General features: G+C 47.4%; 1 protein-coding gene and 1 non-coding gene across 3 annotated transcripts in view; one reads left to right on the forward strand and one right to left on the reverse strand.

Annotated features, from left to right (window-relative positions):
- Positions 1-22,920, forward strand: part of NOL4L (nucleolar protein 4-like) — a 75,103-nt gene that overhangs the window by 16,918 nt on the left and 35,265 nt on the right. The window lies entirely within an intron of this gene.
- TRNAI-GAU lies at positions 18,586-18,660 on the reverse strand. Its single transcript has one exon. It is a non-coding gene; the product is annotated as a tRNA-Ile (tRNA).

Raw genomic sequence — 22,920 nt, forward strand, 5'->3', positions numbered from 1 at the left:
TATCGCCGTTCTCATTTGTTGCCGTGACAAGCGAGGCACAGAGCCAGCCATCCAGACAGACAGACATGGAATACAGCCCCCTCTTTCCTACAAAACTGCACTAGATCTGGATCACTGCTAAAACCAGTAGTGGTCAGCATGGTGCAGGTTGTGATCCCTCATTAACGGGTCCTGTTATATTTGATTTGGTTAAAAATTCTTATTGTATGTTCACATTAATAAGGGGGATTATTAGACTATTGGTTAGGTGCTTTGACAAGGATTCAACAAATATTTATGGAGCCCTATTCTGTGAGCCAGACTCTGAGCTGAGCAAAGACAGCAGCCTTCCTAGATCCTCTTCTGATCTAGGAGAAGACAGACACTGGCGAAAAGATCACCCGCAAATGCCCTGCTCCTCGTAGGTAGCGGTAAATGACTGAGGAAGCGATTAATCAGGCATCAAGTGCAGCTGTGATGGTAAAATGCAGATGGACACGTGGCGCTGGGTGTACTTAGGGTGAGGGTGGTGGTGGACTGAGGCAGGGTCAGGGAATGTTTGCTTCAGAAAGGGATGCTTCAGCTGAGAAAGGGTTCCGAAGGAAAGAGTGTTTCAGGCTGCAGGAATAGCTTGTGCAAAGGTCCTGTGGCTCAAGGGAGGACCAGGCCTGCAAGAGACTTGAGAGGCTGGTGTGACTAGGGCAGAGAACATGTGGAGTTCTGTTGCTGAGGGAAGAGGGAAAAGCACAGTGTTGGGCACATGAGCACTTGGTGAATATCTGTGAATGAATGAAGTTCATGAAACGAGATGGATACGTTGCCCTAGCCAGGTTCTGCTACTGCCAGAGGAAGGGAGGATGGGGGAAGGCATTTGTCCCCAGGGTGTGCTGGGAGTCCACCTGGGGTGGGGGCTGAGATTGGGGTGGCTTCTGCTTACAGTGGGGTTGGATGAATCTTCCTTGTCTTCATTCGGTTTCCCATATGGGGGCCCTCTAGAAGTAGCCAGCTTCTCCTGTGTGCTGCAAGAGATCAAAGTGCAGACCCTCCTCACACTGCCTGGCAGGTGAAACAGCATCCCACCTCGCTCCTAGGGCCTCTCATCTGTCAGTATCCAGCACTCCACACACAGCAATGAGCTTTCAAGGCCTCAGCTTCTTAGGCAGTGTTGTTATCCCTGTTGTATGGCTGGCACATGGCAAAATAAGAAATCACATTGCTCACCAGATTGTTTATCTACAGCAGCAAGGAAGGGCCAAGAACTCTTTGATTCTTCAGCTTGAGTTGGAACTAAAAATACACATCCATGAATTAGTAGCTTCTTTCTTGGACAGCGAAGACAGAGCACGGCTCCCCTGGGATGGGTGAATGCCCCTCCCCCACATCCAAACACAGCCACGGGAAAGGTTCTGCTGCTGTCAAACCCCATGTCCCAAGATAGGGCTTTGAAAGTGGTTTAATTCCATCACTCTGACCACAAAATGCCAAGAGGACACCTACAGTGTTTGCAGATAATGAATGCTGGCTACATGGAAAATAATCCCAATTCTAAAGTAACTGGGAACCAGGATAAATAATATTTTATTAATGCTGAGCAAAGCTTTATATCTAAAAACTTTGGGTGAGAAAAAATCCCAACAGTTCATTTTTTTCGACATCATATATCCAGGAGACAAATGGCAAGGCAAGTAGAACATTCCTCTTCATGTCTCTTCCATCAGACAACGTACAGGCGGTGGGATTTTCTTGAGGGTTGGGCAGAATCACGTTACTTGCAGTCCACTTGTGTCAGATTAATGTGCTGGGAAATGAATCCTTCTTTGCAGAGGGTGTTAAGTAAAATAAAAATTCAATAACAATATTCACACAAAGAGAAAAGATTCTTCTTGAGGTCTAATTCAATGCAGCAAATACTTATAGAGTGTCCTCAACGTGTCTGGTTCTGTGCAGATGATACTCCACCCTCCGGGACCGCCATCATAAGGCACAGATCCCAGGAGCTGTTATAGAGGTGGCCACATTGAGCTGAAAACAGGGGAGCATAGCCTGATAAAAGAGGTTTTTCCCCTTATTCAGGAAAACTCTTATAAAGATACAAACTGAAATCACTTACTTGTACAGATGATGAATGTATCTTCTTGGAGGTGGCAGAGTACAAAGATTTCGCAAAATGTGGACTGTCTCAGGGAATGGCTGATAGCACTCTCTGATAAGATGGGGTCCCAGGGAGGAGTGCAGGCCACGTTCTCAGGGCCAGGGACAGCCAACAGGTGCCACCCCAAGCTGCTGATCTTTCAGTTCCCCTGCCAAGGACGTGTGCAAGATTCACCAAGGGGCATGCTGGGCCCTCTTCTGCATGCGCCACTGGTTTTGTTTTCTGTCTCACCTGGTTTCCTTGCATCTTTTTTTTTTTAATTACTCAAGTAACACACAGCCTCAGTAGAAAATTCAGTAGCCCAAAAGCAAAACAATGGTGATAAAAATCACCTTCATCCCGCCACTCAGATCTCTAAATGTTTTGGTGTCCACCCTTTCAGTCTGTTGAATAAAATATCCTGTGCATGCCATTTTATAACCCGCTTTGTTTTTCTGCTGCTGGTTTCCCATATTATTCTGTCTCTCTACCCTCTGGGTGTTGATGTTTCCACCTGTCAAATAAGCTGGTTATATAATTTTCCTGTCATTCATTTATTCACTCATTTACACATCCATCCATCCATTTGTACACTCTGAGCCAGGCACTGTTCCAGGTGCCAAGGAGACAGTGGTGAACAGGCCATGTCTCTGCCCACTGGGTCTCATGGCAAGAGAGAGAGCAGGAAAGACTGAGTCAGCACTCCGGGGTCTGTAGGAAGGGCTCGGAGGAGGGACAAGGCAGCAAGCAGGTGAGCGACATCTCAGGCAGATGGGTTATAGACTGGGTACCTGTTTTGCATCCATCCCTTTACACACCATGCCCCTCGCCCTCACGACTCTGCAGGGTCGCGTAACTGTCCTCATTTTACAGATTTGATAGCCGAGGCTCAGAAAGGTTGTCAGCACTTGCTCAAGGTCACACAACCACTCAGGCACTGAAACCAAGATCTCTTTCATCCCCAAACCTGTGCACCTGCCCACGCACCAAACCCTGCTTCTCCCCACAGGGAGTGGATGTGCTCATTAGCATCTGCAGCAGGCATGCCAGCTGCAAGCAGAAGCCACAGGCAAGTATCACCCATGGGGTTTGCAGAGGGAAAACGTCCTTGGCAGAGAGGCTGGCAGAGCAGAGCATGCCAGAGGGAGGCAAGTACAGGTCGAGGGCTTTGTTTGGCCTGGGACCAGGGGACCACCTTAAATATAAGGAAAATAAGAAAATATTGGAAGAGGAATTTGGCAGGGGGTTAGGGGGCACCACCCCTACCTTGTAAATGCTAAGTTCTCTGCAGGGGTACATACTTTATTTGGTATCCACACTATCCTGATCTTCCCTGAGATCGCAGTGATTGAGCCAAGACCCTGGTGTAGAAATCAGATGTGGAAGCGGAGAGACACTCACCTGCGCTTCCTCCCGACATGTACTTTATTTTATGGAAGTAGAGACTGCAACCCTTTCTGGGTCCTACACCCCCAACTCCGTGTCTGTCCAGAGGGGAAAACAGTCAGCGCCTTCTTCCGCCTCCCCTCTCTCCAGTTCTTGGAGCAGAGCTAATGTCCCGCTAATGGTTTTAATGGTTCTCACAGCAGCGTGTGAAGTGGTGTGCTGCTCCATTGTTTCAAGCCACGTGACAGAGGCTCTTGCTTGCCTCCATTAACCTCTGCCTCCCTCTCCTCTGCCGTTTTCTCCTGACCCAGACTTTTCCTTGGGTCCTGGAAGGCAGGTCTCCCTCTCCAAGGGTACACATGTGGGATGTGCAGGCTTGGTAGCTCTTGCCCAGGGCCCTGGCAGATTATTGGCCCTCTTGCTCCTGAAAGTAAGACTGTGAGGAGCAGCCACTGGCACTGTTCTCAGCCGGGATTCCAGCCCACCCACCCACTTCACTTTGTTAAGCTGAGGACCCTGGAGTCAGGCTGGCAATATCAGCTCCACCACCTACAAGCTGTGTGACTTTGGGCAAGCGGCCTCACCTCTCTGTGCTTCTTTTTCCTCATGACAGTAATGATAATGCCCCTACCCCGTAGAGTTATTCCAAGAGCAAGGTAAGTGCTTAGCACTGTGTTGGGCACATGGGGGAAATCTCAGTGACTGCTACTGCTACTGATGGTAATATTATGCAACGGTTGTTTAATAGACACATTGAATCATGACCTTGTACAGGAGACCAGGGCCACAAAGATGGGTAAGACTGTGTGGTTGCTATAAAGGAGCTCTTTTTAGTAGAGGTAAGAAGACGGCAGCCTCGGAGCTATAACCTGGGGCAGAAAACAGAAATAAGATGGGGTCAGAAACCTACCAGGTGGTTCAGGGGACCCTCGCTAATTTTTAAATGGGATTTGGGCAAGCAGAGAGGGCCTGGGTGGGGAAAGCTGAGAAGCAACAGCTTGAGCAGGACCTGGGGCTGGCGAAGGCCAGAGCCAGCTTAGGGAATGGAGGCAGAGGAGAAGGAGACTCAGAACAAGGGCCTTTCTCTGAAGCCAGGCAGAGGAGAGAGCGCTGTCTTCCATCAGCACTAGGAGTCAGGCTCAGACTCCCATCTCCCTAGGAGACAAAGGAAACAAGCCCACCCAGAAAAACTCTCCACACTCACTTCTTTCTTTTCTTTTTTTCTTTCTTTTTAAAAATTTCATCCCACATTCACTGTTTTTAAAAATCATGGTAAATATATGTAAGATAAAATTTGCAATTTTAGTCATCTTTAATTACTAGGGTACTTCAAAAAGTTCGTGGAAGGATTGGTATTATCTTGTAATTCCATTTTTCCACGAACTTTTTGAAGTACTCTTGTGTGTTTGTGTGTGTGTGTGTGTGTATAATACTGCAATTTAAAAGTTAATTAAAAAAAAAAAATCAATGAGCTGGTAACCAAGATGTTCTGTCCAATTCCTTAGAAATAAAATGCCCTTTTGAGATGCATGGAAAGAGAACATCCCTGTGTGTGAAAAATAAAAACACTTCTAAATTGCTAGTTAACTCTTCTACCCGGGACTGGGCTTATTAAGTACCTGTCGTTTTTTTTTTTTTTTTTTTTTTTTTTTTTTGTCCGGCAACGGATCGCAACCCTCAGTGTTGCCCCCGTACCGGACCGGGGACCGGCAACGGGATTGCAACCCTCGGCGTTGCTCCCGCGCCTCGCTCAGCCAGTGAGCAGGAACCGGTCTGTATGTGGGATCCGAACCCTCGGGCGGGAGCGCCGCCACACTTCCCAAGTGGCGCACTATCCAGTGCGCCACCGGGCCGGCCCGGTATTATCTTTTAACTTTATTTTTCCGTGAACTTTTTGAAGTGCCCTCATGTAATTCATGACATTGAGTATATTTACAGTGTTGTGCAACCATCACCAATTACCTATTTCTAAAAATTTTTTATCACCCCAAACAGAAACTCTGTACCTTTAAACAATAATTCCTATTCCCTCCCGCAGCCCTTGGTAACCTCCATTCTACTTTTTGTCTCTATGAATCTAACTACTCTATATAAGTGGGATCATGCTGTTTTTATCCTTTTGTGTCTTGGATGATTTCACTTAGCATAGTGTCTTCAAGGTTCGTCTATGTGGTAGCATGTGTCAGAACTTCATCCCTTTTTATGGCTGAATAATTTTCCATTGTATGGATATACAACATTTGTTTATCCATTTTTCATCTGTTGATGGACATTTTGGTTGTTTTCACTTTTTGGCTGACCATGTTCACTTCTTAATCATTATCATTTGGACTAAGTTGTGGGGCAGGGAGGGATTAAAGCAGGGTTCTGTTCTTTTTCTCTCTGAGCCCTTCCCCTTATTTCTTTTCTCATGAGCCCTCTCAACTTCCCCCCTGCTCAGAAGGACCCCACATGATGGACAGACCCAAAGGAGAAGCACAGTTAATGGGTTACAATGAGAGCCTGTCACTTACTCAAACAATGCCTGACTCACAGCATTCTTAACCTGTGGAGAACCCACAGGTACTGACTTGGACAACTAGGTTTAAGAGTCTGACAGCAGTAATGATTTCCTCCTTCCCTTCCTCAGGCTGGCCTGCAGCCCATGCAAGGTGAGAGTTGAGGGGAGAAATGACAGAATGGAAACATTGCCATGTCTCCTGCTGCTGCTCAGTGTGTGTGACCTTTGGTGGTCTCTTAAAGAAGCAGAGATTCTGATGTGTTTCTTTAAAGTTAAAGAGTAATTTCCATGAAATAGAAATAGAATATAGAACTTCTAAACCAGTAGAGAAGAGCTATAATAAGGAGAAAACATAAAGTAAGCTAACAGGAACAAGATCAGACATCAGTAAATCACAATAAATGTGAATGGGTTAAATTCTACTACACAGAGTCAAAAAGACTCAGACAGGCCTTTTTAAATGGCAAAATCCAATCATTTGGTATTTACTCCTTTTTTAATGACACCAAAAGGAAAATGAAAATAAAAGAAAGAGGGGCAGTACTGTTAGTGTCAAATATGTAGATGTGTAAGGCAAAAAAGCATTAGATATGGCAAAGTGAGATATTTTAGGATGAACAAAGGCAGAGTTTCTCAGTAAAATTTCAGAGCCTCTTAACCTTGGAGGTCTTCCCTTGGGGGAGGTTGAGGAGGTTAAACATAAAGAGCACCTTAGTTTTCATTATGAGAGACAGCATCTTCTTTTGTAGCCCTCAGCACATCTTCACTATCATCAGCCTCTTTTCACTGTTTGCAATTTTTGCTACTGTCTTGCAGTAGCCACTTCTCTAGACCAGTCTTTTCAAACTTTGAGCATTTGTCTGCTCTCTGGAACCAGGCATGGAGCAATACATGGGTGAACCCTGTGACATTTGTAAGGATGTGGGGTCTGATGCCTTAGCTGCCTGGATTTTAGTCCCTTTCATCCTCTTCCCACTAAGCCCACCCACTAAAGTACACAGACATCCCTTGCTCAGTTCCCAGCCTCCTGCCTTTCTTCCCACCACTGCCTTCCCCACTCCGGGCCTTACTGCTTTCCTGCTGGCTTCCTTCTCTTGCTCTCTCTCTTGTAAGGAGTCTTAGTCACTCTCAGCAGGCCTCTGGAATCAGCCTGCTTGTTACTTGTTTTGTGGCTGAGCTGAAGGGGCTCAGCTTGCCACCATGAGAGCACAGGAAAGGCCTGAAATGCCATTGGTCACATATTCAAGATCTGAAAATCTATAGTCCAAACCTTTTCCTGTCTCAATAAATCTCTGGCACTGTGGAAGGTTTCTGCTGTGGCAAAAAACCACAAAAAGCTGCTGAAATACTGACTGACCTTGATCAAAGCTGCTGTTTGGATTTCTCTTGGCAGAGTCTGCTCTTTGGAGCATTTCCTCTGTAAGAAGATGTACAGCTGGGGGCCGGCCCGTGGCTCACTCGGTAGAGTGCGGTGCTGATAACACCAAGGCCCCGGGTTCGGATCCCATATAGGGATGGCCGGTTCGCTCACTGGCTGAGCGTGGTGCTGACAACACCAAGTCAAGGGTTAAGATCCCCTTACCGGTCATCTTTTTAAAAAAAAAAAAAAAGAAGATGTACAGCTGGGATACCATGCTCATTTTCTACCCTGTGTCCCAAGACCCTCTACCATTACCCCAGGGCAGCTCACCCTCAGAATAGCTTCTCTGGTAGCCCTTTATCTTTTTTGTTTTCTATTCATTTTTATTTTTATTTTTATTGATAGAATTTTTTTTAAAATCATATAAAAAAAAAAACAGTAGGCCCTGCCCCAGCCTCCCCAGTTCAGTCTCTACTTTCTAGAGGTAGCCTCTTTTCTTTTGTATCTTCTAGCAATTGCTTTTGGTATTTACTTCCCATTTCTAAATACATGCTTATACTGGTAGATCTTGATTTCTCAATATGGGCTTTTGTTGTTGTTTAATTTCTTGCTGTAGGAGATAAGTATTTACACTCTTGCACTGTCTCAAAACACACTTATTATTTCTCCTTCTCCATCCCACTATATGTCTATACCTCTCTATTTAAATAAATCACTATTCATTATTTATATTGCTATGACAATGTACATATTATTCAGTTGACCCAGTTAGTGTACTGTGATTATATTTCCTTTCTTTTGATTCCCTAGAGTTATCTATTGCCTCTTTTTTCCCATCCTTAGCCCTTTATCTCTTATCTTGCTTATACTATGTGTGTTTTGTCATTTTTATTTTTATATACTCAGACTTATCAATTTTTTTCTTTAACGAATTCTGCATTTGTATCTTCAAAAGGCTAACTCCACTCCACCCCCATGCTTTCTTTTAGTAGTTCTATGTTTTCATTTTTTTAATAGACTATTTTTGAGAAGTTTTAGATTTACAGAAAAACTGAGAAGATGGTACAGAGTTCCCACATTACCCTCCCAGCCACACACAGTTTCCTCTATTATTAACATCTTACATCTTTGTAATAATTAGTGAACCAGTACTGATACATTATTATTAACTGAGGTCTATTGTTTATTTACATTTCCCTGGTTTTTGCCTAATGTCCCTTTCTGTTCCAAGATTCCACCCAGGAGACAACATTATGTTTAGTTATCATGTCTCTTTAGGCTCCTCTGGGCTGTGACAGCTTCTCAGACTTTCCTTGTTTTTGATGACCTTGACAGTTTTGAAGAGTATTGTTCATGTACTTTGTAGGATTTTGGAATTTGTCTGATATTTTTCTCCATATAAAACATTTTTATGGGTTGTTAGAAGGGATGACCACAGACATGGAATGCCATTTCATCACATCGTATCAACATGATTAATGACTGTCGATATTGGCCTTGATCACACCTGGCTGAGGCGATCTTTGTCAGGTTTCTTCACTCTAAGTCACTCTTTTTTCCCTCTCTATACGCACACATTGGAAGTTACTATGTGCAGCCCACACCTGTGGAGGGGGAGTTATGTTCTCAAGGAGGGCCTTGAGGGTGAGGTATGTGCATAAATTATTTGGAATTCTTGCACATGGGAAATCTGTCTCTCCTCCCACATGTATTATTTTACTCAGGCATTTATTTATATCAGCATGAACTCATGGCTATTTATTTTATACTTTGGTTTATAAACCAATACTCCCTTATTTTGTTGCTCATGTTTCCAGCTTTGGCCATTGGGAGCTCTTTTGGTTGGTTCCTCTGCTGTTTGGGGGTTTTTTTTTTTTTTTTTTTTTGGCAGCTGAGTGGTACAGGGATCGAACCCTGGACCTTGGTGTTATCAATACCATGCTCTAACCAACTGAGCTAACTGGCCAGCCTCCTGTGCTCTTCTGACACACCCCTTCAATGTTTTTGCTTGTTGTTTTTGATGTTCCTTTACTTATTGGCACTTTAGGATGCTCCAGACTCATCCTGTATATTTCCTGCCCAAGTCCTAGAATCAGCTGTTTCCCCAGGGAGCCGTGATTCCTTTCATTGGAGAATTATATCAAAAACCAAGATCTCTCTGGACTGACCAGTTAGCTCGGTTGGTTAGCATGCAGTGTAATAACACCAAGGTCAAGGGTTTGGATCCCCATACTGGTCAGCCACCAAACACAAAACAAAAAATAAGATCTGGGTGCTATGTGTGCTTATTGCTGCTGGGGTGTCCTTTCTTTAAGGTTCTCTCAGCTGACAGAGCAAAAAATACACATGTTTTCATTTTTCATATTTTATCTTTGATCCAGTTGGAGCTTATCCTGGTATATTCTGAGATAAGTATCCTGCTTTTGTGTTAGTATCATTATTAAATAATCTGTTCTTCCCCACTGATTTCAGATACCATCTTGATGACTTAACTAAATTTCCATTCAAAGCAGAATCTACTTCTTTTCAGTCCATTGGTCTCTTCGACTACTCACATACCAGCATGACACTGTTTTAAGTATTAAGACTTTATAATATGTTTTAATATCTAGTAGGAATGGTTCCCCTCTTGTTGGCTTTCTTTTTAAAAATTTCACTGGCTTGGGGCTGAGCCCGTGGCGCACTCGGGAGAGTGCGGCGCTGGGAGCGCAGCAGCGCTCCCGCCGCGGGTTTGGATCCTATATAGGGATGACCGGTGCGCTCACAGCACTCACTGGCTGAGCGCAGTGCGGCCAGTCTCAAAAAAAAAAAAAAAAAAAAAAAAAATCACTGGCTTGAAGAAAAAAAAAAAAAAGTTACTTCAGAAAAAATTGTTTCTTTAATGCCTAAAGATTTTTGTGCCCCCTTCTTGGTGGGGGAAAGCACTGCAGAGGCCCCACTGATGCGACCGTGTAAGTGTTAAGCTAAGACACATTTACCGCAGTTCTTTATGCTGACCCAAAAAACATGGCTGGACTGTGAGCCAGGAGCACCATGACCCCAATGTGGGAATCTGGGTGCCATAAACACAGACAGCCTAGCATTCTCCATCCTCCTAAAGATGGTGTAGAGCAAAACAGGGCACTTCTGAACTTGAGAGGGAGTGATTTCTCTTCTCAGAAACCTTTCTTTGAAACTACAAAGGAGGTGTGAAAAGCTAATTGTCAAATATCTTTTGTTATAGGGCATTATTTTCCTAATCAATATATGCTATTGAATATCCTCCAGTGCTTTCTAGAAACTTGCTGCAGTTTCTAAATACTCAAAAAAAAAAAAGTGCGTATTTCTGCTGTTTTGCCAGGGCAGCCAGGGTTCAGAGAGGTCTGTTGTCTCCTCTTTCCTCCTGCCTCCCTGAAGCTATGTGGGAAAGGAGCGGAAGACACCGACATCCTGTTTCGAGAGCCACTTGCCTAATGGAGCTAGTAGATACCCCAAACCTAACCGGCTGGTTGTCCCCAGCAGCTCCTCCAGGCTTAGTCCCCTTCAGGGCTGCAGACATCCACTCCTACAAATGCAAGGATGCCGAGGTGACTTTTCAACTTCATTATCCAGGGAAAAAATGCATGCAGTGCCCATAATTTACTGGTGCATGGCCTGGTGCCATGAGCAGAAACCCCGCATACAGGGCTGGACTGGGGATGCTTTATCTGTGTCAAGGGAAAAGCTGGGATGGAGGCCGGAGCTGCTACTTGGGCCTCCGTAAGTGAGGGGAGGCGGCAGCTCTGTCCTCTTAGAGCTCTGACTGTACACCACCCTGCAAGCCAGCCTGGGTAGCAACTCTCAGCCCTGTCTCTAAGGACGAGAGATCCAACAGGAAAGGAGGTGTCTTTCCTGGGCCGGGCCAGGAAGGAGCTATTCCAAACATCCAGATGGTCACTGAACCAGTGGCTGACCTTGTAACCCCCTCAACTCTGAGCCCAGCCCGACTGAGACCCAGAGGGGATTTGTAGTCTTGTGGCTAAGTCCTGTTTTTGTTTTGTCTTCAGAACTAAACTCCTACTCCAGTTTTCAGGTGCCTCTTTTATCCAGAGTTGGTGGGGTTTGGGGCAGGGTGCTGTCTCCACCCCAAGCTGGGTTTTGTTGCTTTTTTGAGGGGGAGACTCCTGGTGGCTTTGTCAAGACTTCTGCTTAATGCACTGAAACACAGGCCGCTCAGCCCCCGGCAGCTTGTGGCTTTTCCACAGGTTCTTGACTCCCCCAGAAGCTTGTCAGCCTGATGGGTCCTTTTCATGTGGGGCCCAGACAGGTCCTGTCACCCCAGCAAAGAGCAGCTTTAGGAGACCTGACTCTACTCAGTGGGTGGGTAGGTGGGTGGGCCGGGGCTTTGTAACCAGACCTGGAGGATGCAGGAGGGTTTCAGACGCTTCAGCAGCTGATGTCTGGAGATCAATTAGAGATAATGGCTTTGGGTGGACCCGAAGAAGCATGGCCAAGCTTTTTCCTGGTTGTGATTGTGTTTACCTCATTAACGGGCTTTTTTTTTTTTTTTTGAGGGTGGGAGGGCATAGTGTTGTGAACATGTGCTGGCTGCTTTGTTTTGCTCAGGGTTATTGGGCGTGGACACCCCCCCCCCCCGCAGGCCTGTAGCTCACCCACCCCCACTCAGACTGAGAGACATAGGCCCACAGCTTCTGCTCACAGCCCACAAGACAGCTGCCCTCCCTGTGACACTGTGTGGTATAGTTTTAAAGAAATTTCCTCCTTCGTTCATTCAAAAATCATTTATTAGGTTCCTACTATGTGCTGGGTGCCATTCTGAACACTGAGGATACAGCAGTGAATGAGATGGATAAGGTGCCCACCCTCAGGCTCAAAGGCTGGGGGGGTGATAAACAAGTCAATACGAAACAAATATGCAAAAGTGAGAAGTTTGGGGCAGAGAATTAAAATAGGGTAAGATGTTAGGCAACGCCTCTGGACGAGGCGGCCTCTCTGAAGGGGTGGCACCTGAGCCAAGACCGAATGATGAGAAGTGGCCAGCCCAGAGAACATGATGAGGGACGCGCTTCCCAGGCAGAGGAGTCAGCAAGTGCAAAGGCCCTGGGGCAGGAACAGCAGAGGGCTAGGAGAGAGGGGGAAGATGTGCTTGGGGTCCAATGGAGCAGTCTGCAGAGGTCAGTTCCCCCAGGGCTTGCTGGCTGGGCACAGAGTTTGTTGTGTGCACCATGGTGCATCTTCCTCTGCCAGAGGAGAGCAGGGGCATAACCAGGTTAACAGCAAGTGGAGACAAGCACCTGAGAGAGAGTCTGGTGACTCTGGTTCTAGGTGTGGCCCTAACCCATGACCAGCTGTGTAACTTTGACTTCTCCATGCTACAGCTTCTCTGTTACTGGAACAGCAGGTTTGGGCCAGACTTTTTACGCAGGAAACCCTTTCTTCAAGGGAATTTCTTCTGGGGAGGAAGCCAGTATATCAAGTGTAGCAGCAGACAGGCATGTTGCTAGCAAAGCTGGGCAGGGGGCCCAGAGCCCACCTGCGCCTCTCATCCCCTTCTGCAGTATCCCAATACCAGGACCTGGATAGCCTTGAGCTTTGGGCTGGGGTGCCAATGACAGTCAGGAAAAGGGGTTCAGCCCAGTACAACCACAAGCAGCTCCCCCCCCCCGATAGAAATGAGTCACAGAGCCCATGCCAGCCCATGGTCATTTTTTTTTTTTTCCTTTTTGTCTTTTTTTGTGACCGGTAACGGGATCGCAACCCTCGGTGTCGCGCCCGCACCACGCTCAACCAGTGAGCAGACCGGTCTCTATATGGGATCCGAACCCTTGGCGGGAGTGCCGCCGCGCTCCCAAGCGCCACACTCTACCGAGTGCGCCACCAGGCTGGTCCCCATGGTCATTTTAAGGCTTGGGCATTTGGAGTGGCTCTGCATGCCTCAAGTTTCTCCTGTGGCTGAGGAAGTGCCTGCGCATACCTGTCCCATAGCTTGACACTCTTCTCTCCTACAGAGTCCACAGGTGAGTGGACTAGATGCTTGTCTGCCCCCGAAGCACCACAGTATGTGCAGCGGGTGTCCAGACACAGCACACCCAACACTCCAGAGAAAAGGCCACATGGGAATAGGGGGTCCTTGCTGTCTGGTCCATCCATAGATGAGCCCTGTGAATCAGTCAGGAATGCTTTTGACTACATACAAAAACCCAGCTGACTGAATACAAAACATGAAGTTATTTTAATCCCAAAACAAGAAGAGTGGAGGAGCCACGGTTGGTACTAATGTCTGTAATGTTGGATGGGTGTCTCTGTGATGCTGTTGACCTTTTCCTCATAGTTGCAAATTGGCTGCTATTGTTCCAACCATCTTTTCCATATCCAAAGCAAGAAGAAGATGGGAAGGGGTAGTGCAAGCCCAGTCCAGCAAAGCAAAACTTTCCCAGAGAGTTGCCAAAAGATTTTTGTTGACATCTCATTGGCTGGAACAGGGTCACATGCCTCCTCCCAATCCCCAATCGGCTGTAAGGGAGGCTGGGAAAGTAAGAATTTCATTTTTCCACCCTTTGTAATTGAGAAAGACAAGGGAGGATGTTGATTTGGGGTATCAGGTGAGCTAGTCCACAGTATCTGCCATGGCCTGGGCTTCATGAAATGAACTTGACAATGTCTTTGGATGTTAAGATGCCAAAGGCTTGGGCCGGGAAAAAGAATAGTAAGGAGAGGAAACAGAGGGAAAGTGGGGAGAAAGGAGAAGAGAGAAGAGGAAGGCAAGGAGGAGAGCAGGAACAATTGCCCAGGGCCTTTGCTGACACAGAATTCAATTCCTCACAACACGGGGAAACCGAGGCTCAGTTTCAGAGAGCTGAAGTAACTCATCTGAAGTCGTAGAGTTAATGTGAAAGAGAGCCCTGTTTCTCCAACATTAATGACACCATTTCCCAAGGGAATGGAAAGGAGAAGAGAAAGGAAAAAGAAAGCGATAGATTAGGGAACAGGTCAGGCCACCAGCAGCTTCCTGGGGACAGGCCCAGGTCTGCTTGTTTCACTCCCCAGGCCCCTGCACCTGGATCAGGCCCTGGAACACAGTAAGGCTCAGTGAATGTGTGCTGACTGCTGACTGTACTATTAATTACTTATTTTTCACATCTCTATCATTAACGATAACTAAGGTCAGGGCAGGTGCTGTATGCCAGACACCAGTCCAGCCCTCTTCAGGCATCACTACATTTAAGCCTCACCACAGCCTTCAAAAACGAGCCCCTGGTGTTGTTCCCCCATTTTAGAGGTGAGAAAACCAAGGCTTGGAGAGGTTGAGTCACCTGCCTGAGGTCACACTGAGGAAGAGCCTGAATGCAAACAGCACAGGTCCCAGCCCCTTGGTTCCCCACTCCACCCCCACCCTGGACACTGGCCTCCAGCATGTGAATCCTGCCACCAGAAAGGTCTCCGTGCAGCAGCTGCAGCCCCAGAACCTTTTCCTGTACAACTCCAGCCCCCTGCCATGGGCTCTGTCATGGGGGGGTTTAGGGGGTTTAGGGGCTGCCTGCCCCTTTATCTGGGTAACCTGTCCCCACTTCCCCACATGGTTTCCTTGGAGGAGTGGGGTTAAGTCAGTGTCTTATGGCCTGCAGAGGGGCCCTCTCCTTCCCTCCAGCCATCTGCTGGGGCGCCAGCTAGAGTTTCATCTCATCAGGCTTCCCAGGCCCACCCACAGATGTGTGGAGAAGTCCTGGGGTCCAGCCAGAGGCTGAATGCCTCAGAGCAGCCCCAAGGAAATCTCTGGCTACATCCTGGGCCTAGACTTGCTCTGCTGGGTTTCTCTTTCTGTTTTGCTGGAGGTCGGTGAAGTGTAGCGCCACGTGGCCTGGCTCAGTGGTCCCACCTTAGCAGAGCCCACCCTGCACCCTGGAGACCCACACACCTTGGTTGAAACCCCAGCACGGCTACTAGCTTCTAGCTCTGTGACTGTGGGCATGTCCCCTGGTCTCTGAGCACCAGTTTCCTTGCTGGTGGTTGGCTGGGTGAGTCGCTTAATCTTCCTACAGAGCCCCTCATCTTCACGTGCACCATGGCAATTAGTATCAACCTTGTTATTTGGTTGATTAAATAAGATAACATATACAAACCACCCAGCACCGGCGCCTGGTGTAGAGTGGGTTGTAGAAATTGATTACAATGAGCTCTGTGCTGCTTAGCCAGGTAACTGGCCTGGCTTTTTTTCTTTTTTTTTTTTTCTTTTTAAACTTTTATTGAAGTATAACCCATATATAGAAAAGAGCACATATTACATATCATTAAGTAGACATCTCTAAATTTTTACAAACTGACCCCACCTCTTTTGACCAATATCCAGGTCAAGAAACAAAACATTGTCAGCACCCTGAAGACCCCTTGGCCCCCTTCTAGTCACTGCCCTCCAACAAGCGTGACCACTATCCAGACTTCTAATAGTACAAATTGGTTTTGCTTGTTCTAGAACTTTATGTAAATGGAATTGTGCAGTGTGTGCTCCTTTGCTCACAAACATGTTTGTGAGGGTCACCTGTGTTCTGCTATGGCCATTCTAGTGTGGGTTCTTTAGGGAACAGCTGTACTCGTTTTGCTGTGGACACACCTAGGAGTGGACGTGCTGGGTTGTGGCTGGCCTTGACATTTTGGCTGAGCTTCTCCAAAGTTGCTAGGAAAGAAGGAAGAGAGAAGAGGCATGAGCATGTTCGGTAGGAGATCCAAAGAGTGGCTGTCTTCAGGATGACATGCTTAATTCAGAGCTCTGCTAAAGACCTCAGGGCTGTGTGAGGCAATGACGAGTCCCTACTGTGTGCAGGATGCCATGGGGACTCTGCTGTCTAATGGCTCTGGACGTGGGCAGACCTGTATCTGCATTGTTCGTTGCTGTTTTGTCATGGTGTCTGGCACGTGGTGAGAGCTCTACACTTACTTGTGGAAGGAACACGTGCCCCAAAGCATACATGATCAAAGGCATGGAGGGGGTCACACATGAGGCCTGGGGGACGGAAGATGGTGAGTCTGTTTTCAGCAGAGTTCCCAGAGAAGAACAGAAGGAGATAAGACCAGCCGAGCTGTGGAAGGCCTCGAATGCCAGGCCAGGGAGAGATATGACTCAACTCTGCCACATGTAGAGTGGGAAAGTGATATGACCATACGTTAATTGGTGACATTTTAAAGCAAGACATTCCTGAAAAGAAGAATCATGAAACTGTCATTTTTTACCTTTTGTTGTGTTTCTTAGGAGAGTGTATTTCAACAAGTCAGACTCTTAGTTATACTCACAATGGGAAATTTATCCACATAGAGAAGGAATGAGAAAACAGGACTGGACTGTTTTTCCTAGATTTCAGCAAAGGGATCAAACTGATTCTGATGTTGGAGCCAGCTGTGCCAAAACCAGCAAATGTCAGGAACAACTGGATAAACTGAGCTACAGCCCAAACTGCAGAGCAAGTGCTTTGAATCCAGGCTTGTGCGAAGCCTGTGGAGCTCTCTGCGCTCCATCCTGCGGGGATGCCCCACACACACACACCTGTACACCTGTCGCATTCCCCCCACCTTCTTTGGTTCAGAGTAGACGTCACTTATTTCAGGAAACTTCTTTCCCACTGCACCCCACGAGCCCCTCAGGAGAAATATTTCTCCTTTTCTCATAATTGTGCTGCACCTAGGGTGTCTCTTTGCTGTGACACTGGTTTATTTAATTGCCTTTATTATGGTGTGGGCAGGGACAGAGATGTGTGCTAGTCCTACCAGATAGTAAAATATATCTTAAAGCTATAATATTGGGACAGGAATAGACAGATCAATAGAATAGAATAGACAATTCCAAAAATAATGGGAAATTAATATATTATAAGATGGCATTTCCAATCAGTGGATGAAGATCACTTTTTCTGTTGTTTTGTTTTTATGTTTTTAAAAATTCAAAATATTTTAAAATTTACTTGTACATATTTGTGGGGTACAGTGTGTTGTTTCAATACATGTGTATACTGCACAATGAATCACTTGGGGTAGATAGCATAGTTTTGTACCCATTAGCCCACCACTTCAAGATGAGTTATTTAAAAGATGGTATTGAGACAATTTGGATACCTATTTAGAAAAAAAGCAAGCTAGATCCCCATTTCACTACTTATATGTATATAAATTACAGTTGGAATAAATATTTAAATGTAAGAAAGATATAAATGTTGCAGAAAAATATGGATGAATTACTTTTCTACTCTTAGAGTGGAAAAAAACTTTGTTTTGACCTGAAACCCTAAGCCCTAAAGAAGAAAAAATTAATTGGATGATACAAAAATGTAAAATTCTCATATGGCTAGAAATTCATATAAACAAAATAAAAAGACAACAAAAGGAAAATACATTTGCAAAATATAGGACAAAAGATTAATTTTCTTCATTTCCAAAGAGTTCTTACAAAAACAAAACAAAACAAAAAGACCATCAACTTAAATAGAGAAATGAGCAAAGGATGTGAATAGGTCATTCTCAAAAAAAAAAAAAAAAAGGAAATACAAGTGACCGGTAAATACATGGTACACATAGACATATACTTACATCCCAAATGAGGAGGGGCAAAGGAAGATAATAGACACTGTTTTTTACATCTCCAGATTGGCAAAGATCGAAGAGATTGCTAGTCCGAAGCACTGACAAGTATGTAGTGAAATGAGAACTGGCAGATATTGCCGGTGGCAGAGGAAACTGGTACAGCATTTTTAGAGAGGGAGATGACCATGATTGTGAAAATTTACAATCTTGATGATGATAAATGCTACCATTAATTAGAACAAGGGGCTGGCTGGTTAGCTCACACGGTTAGAGCGTGATGCTGATAACACCAAGGTCAAGGGTTTGGATCCCCTTACCAGCCAGCTGCCAAAAAAAAAAAAAATTAGATCAAGGTGTTTGTTATGATCTAGCCTCAGCAGTCACACGCCGTCACTCCCACAATATCCCTTTGGTTCCACAGCCCTTATTCATGTGGCAGGACCAGAGGAGGGGAGGATCATCAGGGGCCGTCTTGGAGGCTGGCTACTGAAGTTTCTAATTTCAAAGGGGAAAATTTGATGCCAAATGCTACATTAAACACACAGTCTTCTGATCCACTTTGTAGATGGGGAAACTGAGGTTTTAGAGAGCTTTAGTTCTGGTGCCCAAAGTCACTCATCTATTGTCACAGTCAGAACTTGAACTGGTCCCATTTGGTGAGGCTTTTTTTTTTTTTTTGGTGGTTGGCCAGTAAGGGGATCCAAACCCTTGACCTTGGTGTTATCAGCACCAAGCTCTAACCAACTGAGCTAACTGGCCAGCCCTGATTAGGCTCTTCATATTCAACCTTCTCACTGGTCTCCTGGCTGCAACTCTTGCTCGCTTATAATTTCATCTCCCCTGATCTAAAAGCACAATTCACATTGCATGATCTCCTAGGTCTTAGAATAAAATCCACACACCTCACAGCGGTGTACAAGGCACTGCATGCTGTGCCCTGCACACCCTCCCACTGTCATCTCCTCCTACCCTCCACCTGGCCCACCTCACACTAACAACACTGGTCCCATTCTGTTCCTCAAGGCCTTTGCACCAGCTGTTGCCTCTGCCTAGAAGACCATGCCCCCAGGTCTTCACCCAGCTGTGAACTTCTGCCATCTGGGGGTCAGGGCACATGTTGGCTTATTCCTGGGAGGACCTTCTCTGACCATTCAGCCCAGCGCCCGCCTTGTCTCCACCTCACCCCCTCACCTCGCCCCCATACTCTGCCTCCTGACCCCATCTCCACCTCACTACTTGTCTCTGGAGTCCAACCAAGATTCACACATTGCATTTAGTTGTTATTTCTCTTTAGTCTCATAATTTAGAACAGTCAAATTAATGACAACTAATGTTTGGAAGAGTCCAGGACCATTGTGTTATGGAGAGTCTCTCTATGGATTTCTTGTCTGATCATCTCTTCATGATTGGATTCAGGTTAAGCGTTTGGGGGGAGAGCATGACATGGGGGAACACACCATAGGGGTGATGCTGTGTTCTTTACTGCATCCCCTTCAGGCACAAGCTCATCACATCAGGTGGCCCCACTTTGGGGGCTGCTGAATTCTATCCTTTGGTTGGGAGGTATCCACTAGATCACTTTCCCCTCTGTCATTAATAAGTAATTTGTGGGGATAAATGGATTTTTTAATGCTTTGAGATGCTTGAACAGCGCCTGTTCTGGTCACACTAAGATCCTGTTATTCCTTTTTTTTTTTTTTTTTTTCCTTTTTGTCTTTTTTCATGACGGGCAATGGATCGCAACCCTCAGTGTTGCGCCCGTACCGGACCGGGACCGGCAACGGCAACGGGATCGCAACCCTCGGTGTTGCTCCCGCACCTCACTCAGCCAGTGAGCGGCCGGTCTGTGTGTAGGATCCGAACCCTCGGCGGGAGCGCCACCACGCTTCCCAAGCAGTGCACTGTAGCAGTGCGCCACCGGGCCGGCCCAGATCCTGTTATTCCTAATAATAACAAACCTCTGGGTCCCATGGCCAGGTCTCCGCTTGTGAGACATGCTCATTTTTCATATAGGAAGACGCTTGAAGGGGTTTGCTGCTTAAGCAGCTCCACAGAGCATACACCAATCATCTGATTACCAAAGCACCCACTGTTTGCAGAGCCTAGAGGTAACATGAAGGCAGTATTGCCCCCTTAAGCAGATAGGGAGCAGCTTTCTCTGCCATGGTCCCCCACCAGGCTGGAGCCAGAAGAAGGGATACATCACTGGGAGAATTAATGGTCAAGAAACTAGGTCACCCAATTCCTTATTGGGTCCCATGCCGTGGCCACTTTAAGGATGGAGGGAGTTGTCCAGAGGAACAAGGACGCTAAAAACAACCTACACAAGGTTATTCAAGGAGTGGCAGCTCCTGCAGGAATAAGGATCTGGGAGATGTCTGTGGGCTTCGGCACACATGAAAACTCTAATTCACGGTGCTGCTAAGAGCCAGCTTTCTCCAGGGCTCTCAGCTGCTTTCTGTGGGTAGAGCAGGGCTGGGGCTGTTTTATCTCAAGGATGGTAAATGAGTTCACATTTCATGCCTAGAGAAAATCACTGCTGTGCCCTCCTGGGCAGTAGTAGCTCTATTTTATTAGCCAGAGAAGAGGTGGGTTATCTGGGTTCAATTCCACCTTTGAACTTCAGTTGGATTTGGCTTTATATTTCAAGCCCAGATGTCCACCGCTGCTGTGAAATAGTGACTTGGGCCAGGAGAAGTCAAAGGTGTCTAGAAATGTGGTGGGAGAGATGGGAACTCCTGAGCCTGAATTATCTTATTTTCAGAGTGAGGAAGAACAGTTCCTATGTTGGAAGCTCTCACATTTCCCAGGATAAACTGAGGAGTGTGGCCACTAACTCATTCTAAAAACCATTATTGGGCACTAACATGTGCAGAACTTGAGGTAATGAAGCCTCTAAGCTGTCCCGCACCACAGAAGATAAGAAAAGATGTCATAGAGAAAACTGGGGAGAATGAATCAGTTTGAAAACACATTTGATTTCAGGAATAAAAGGTGCTAATGGGTAACATACTTAAACCCTCTTTTAAAAAGAAAGCGTAAGTTTTATACTGACAGTAAAATCTTTAGCATGTGCAGAAGGATGTCTTTGTACCGCTAATTTCGTGTGTTGTCATATTTTTATTTTTCTAATGGGTGAATACTGAGCTCTGAACCTGTGGTGTACTCCCAACTCTCACCTGTAGAGGGAGCCTTGTTTACCTCGGATTGTTAACAATGCAAAGCTTTCAGGGAAGAAAGAAAAAGGCTTTTTACAGAAAAAAGTTGGAGGGTTAAAGGCAGTCTGTTTCAAAATTCAAACAATCGCGGTGGCTGTCTCCTTTTCTTTTCTCTGCTGGTTCCACTGTGAATGAGTTGTAGCGTAAAGAAGTCAGTAGAAATTACCCTTCCTCTTCGGATGTGACCAGAGGAATCAGGAGGTGGGATCGTTATTGGTTTCTTTTTTTTTTTTTTTTTTAAGTCATATCCCCACAGAATTCCACAAGCGTAGCTCCCCATCCCTGTTAAAGCACAAGCTTTTTTGCGAGGCTGATCTGTTGTAACCGAGTGTTCGGATGGTGGGGAGGAGGGATCTGCCCCTGACCCATTTTCTACGTCGGGGTCTAATTCTGCTGTGTGGGAAGCGTGTTACGTTTCAGGCCGAGTCTGAGGTTGCTCGGAGGTCCAGGGCCCCCCAACCCCGCCCCGCGACACCCCATCCCATCTTCTCCTGCACCCGGGACAGAGAAGGTCTGTTTGGCGGGAGGATCGCATCTCTGATCCGCGTGGGTCTTCCCTCTCCTGCGGTCGTGTCTTCGCGGACCGTGCGCGCCCAGGTCTGGGATGGGGCGGCATTCTACATATTATCCTATGACTTTACAACTGTAGCTTGTGCGCCGTAAGGAGCCGGCACCTTGTGGTCTGGTGGACTCAATGACCGGCGGAGCGGGGCGGGGGCAGGGGAGTGAGCCGGGGGCGAGCGGGCGGCGGGCGCTGAAGGTCGCCGAAATGTTTGGGTGGAACAGGTGAGCGCAGCCTGGACGCTGAGGCGCCCGCGGGGGGCGGGGAGCAGGCGAGGGTGTAAACTAAGTGGTGGGAAAGAGACAAAGGAAGAGAGAAGAGGCGAGATGGTGCGGAATAGAGGGAGGGGGAAGGGAGGGGAGGGGGCAGCTGGTGGGCAGCGCGCCGAGGAGCTCGAGCTTGAACTTGATCTGAGCGCAGCCTGGACGCTGGGGCGCCCGCGGGGGGCGGGGAGCAGGCGAGGGTGTAAACTAAGTGGTGGGAAAGAGACAAAGGAAGAGAGAAGAGGCGAGATGGTGCGGAATAGAGGGAGGGGGAAGGGAGGGGAGGGGGCAGCTGGTGGGCAGCGCGCCGAGGAGCTCGAGCTTGAACTTGATCAAGAAAAGGGGGACCCTGAGGTGGGGGTGAGGGCCCGGCAGAGAGCCGGCCACGTGTCTAGCTTTCCCAGGCCAGGGTCTCGCTCCGACCGCCCGGGGTCCGAGCCCCCAGGCCCGGCAGCCCCGCCCAACGAGGACCCGCTTCCCCGGGGAACTGAGAGACGCGCGGGGACCGAGGGCTGCCCGAAGGCCCCGGGGCACCAAGAGTTCTTGATGGTGCCTGAGTCACTTTCTTTGGGCCAAGTCTCCCGGTCCTGGCCTGAATGCAGACGGCCCGCCGGGTGTCCGCTTCCCCCCACCCGCCCCGCCGCCATCCTGAGCCCCGGACCCGAAACCACGGCCTCCGGGAGCGAGGGGAGGGCACAGACCCCACCGCCTTCTTTCCCGGGCTCAGGTCCCCGCGAGGATCTTCCTCGAAGCGCTTCCCCCTTAAGAGCGCTCTCCCCCCGGAGCTCACCGCGGCGGCTCCAGCGCGCCCTGATCCCCCCTACCTGGCCCAGCGCCCCCTCCTTCCTCCTCCTCGCCCTCCCCCCACCTCTCCCTCCTTTCTCTTCTCCCCTCTCCCTGGGTGCCTCCTTTTCCTCTCTCCCCCTCCTTCCCGTGCCCACTTCTCTCTCTCGCCCGCCCCTCCACCTCCTCCTCC

Source organism: Galeopterus variegatus, unplaced genomic scaffold, assembly GCF_000696425.1.
Source record: "Galeopterus variegatus unplaced genomic scaffold, G_variegatus-3.0.2 Scaffold65, whole genome shotgun sequence".
In the NCBI taxonomy this organism is placed as follows: Eukaryota; Metazoa; Chordata; class Mammalia; order Dermoptera; family Cynocephalidae; genus Galeopterus; species Galeopterus variegatus.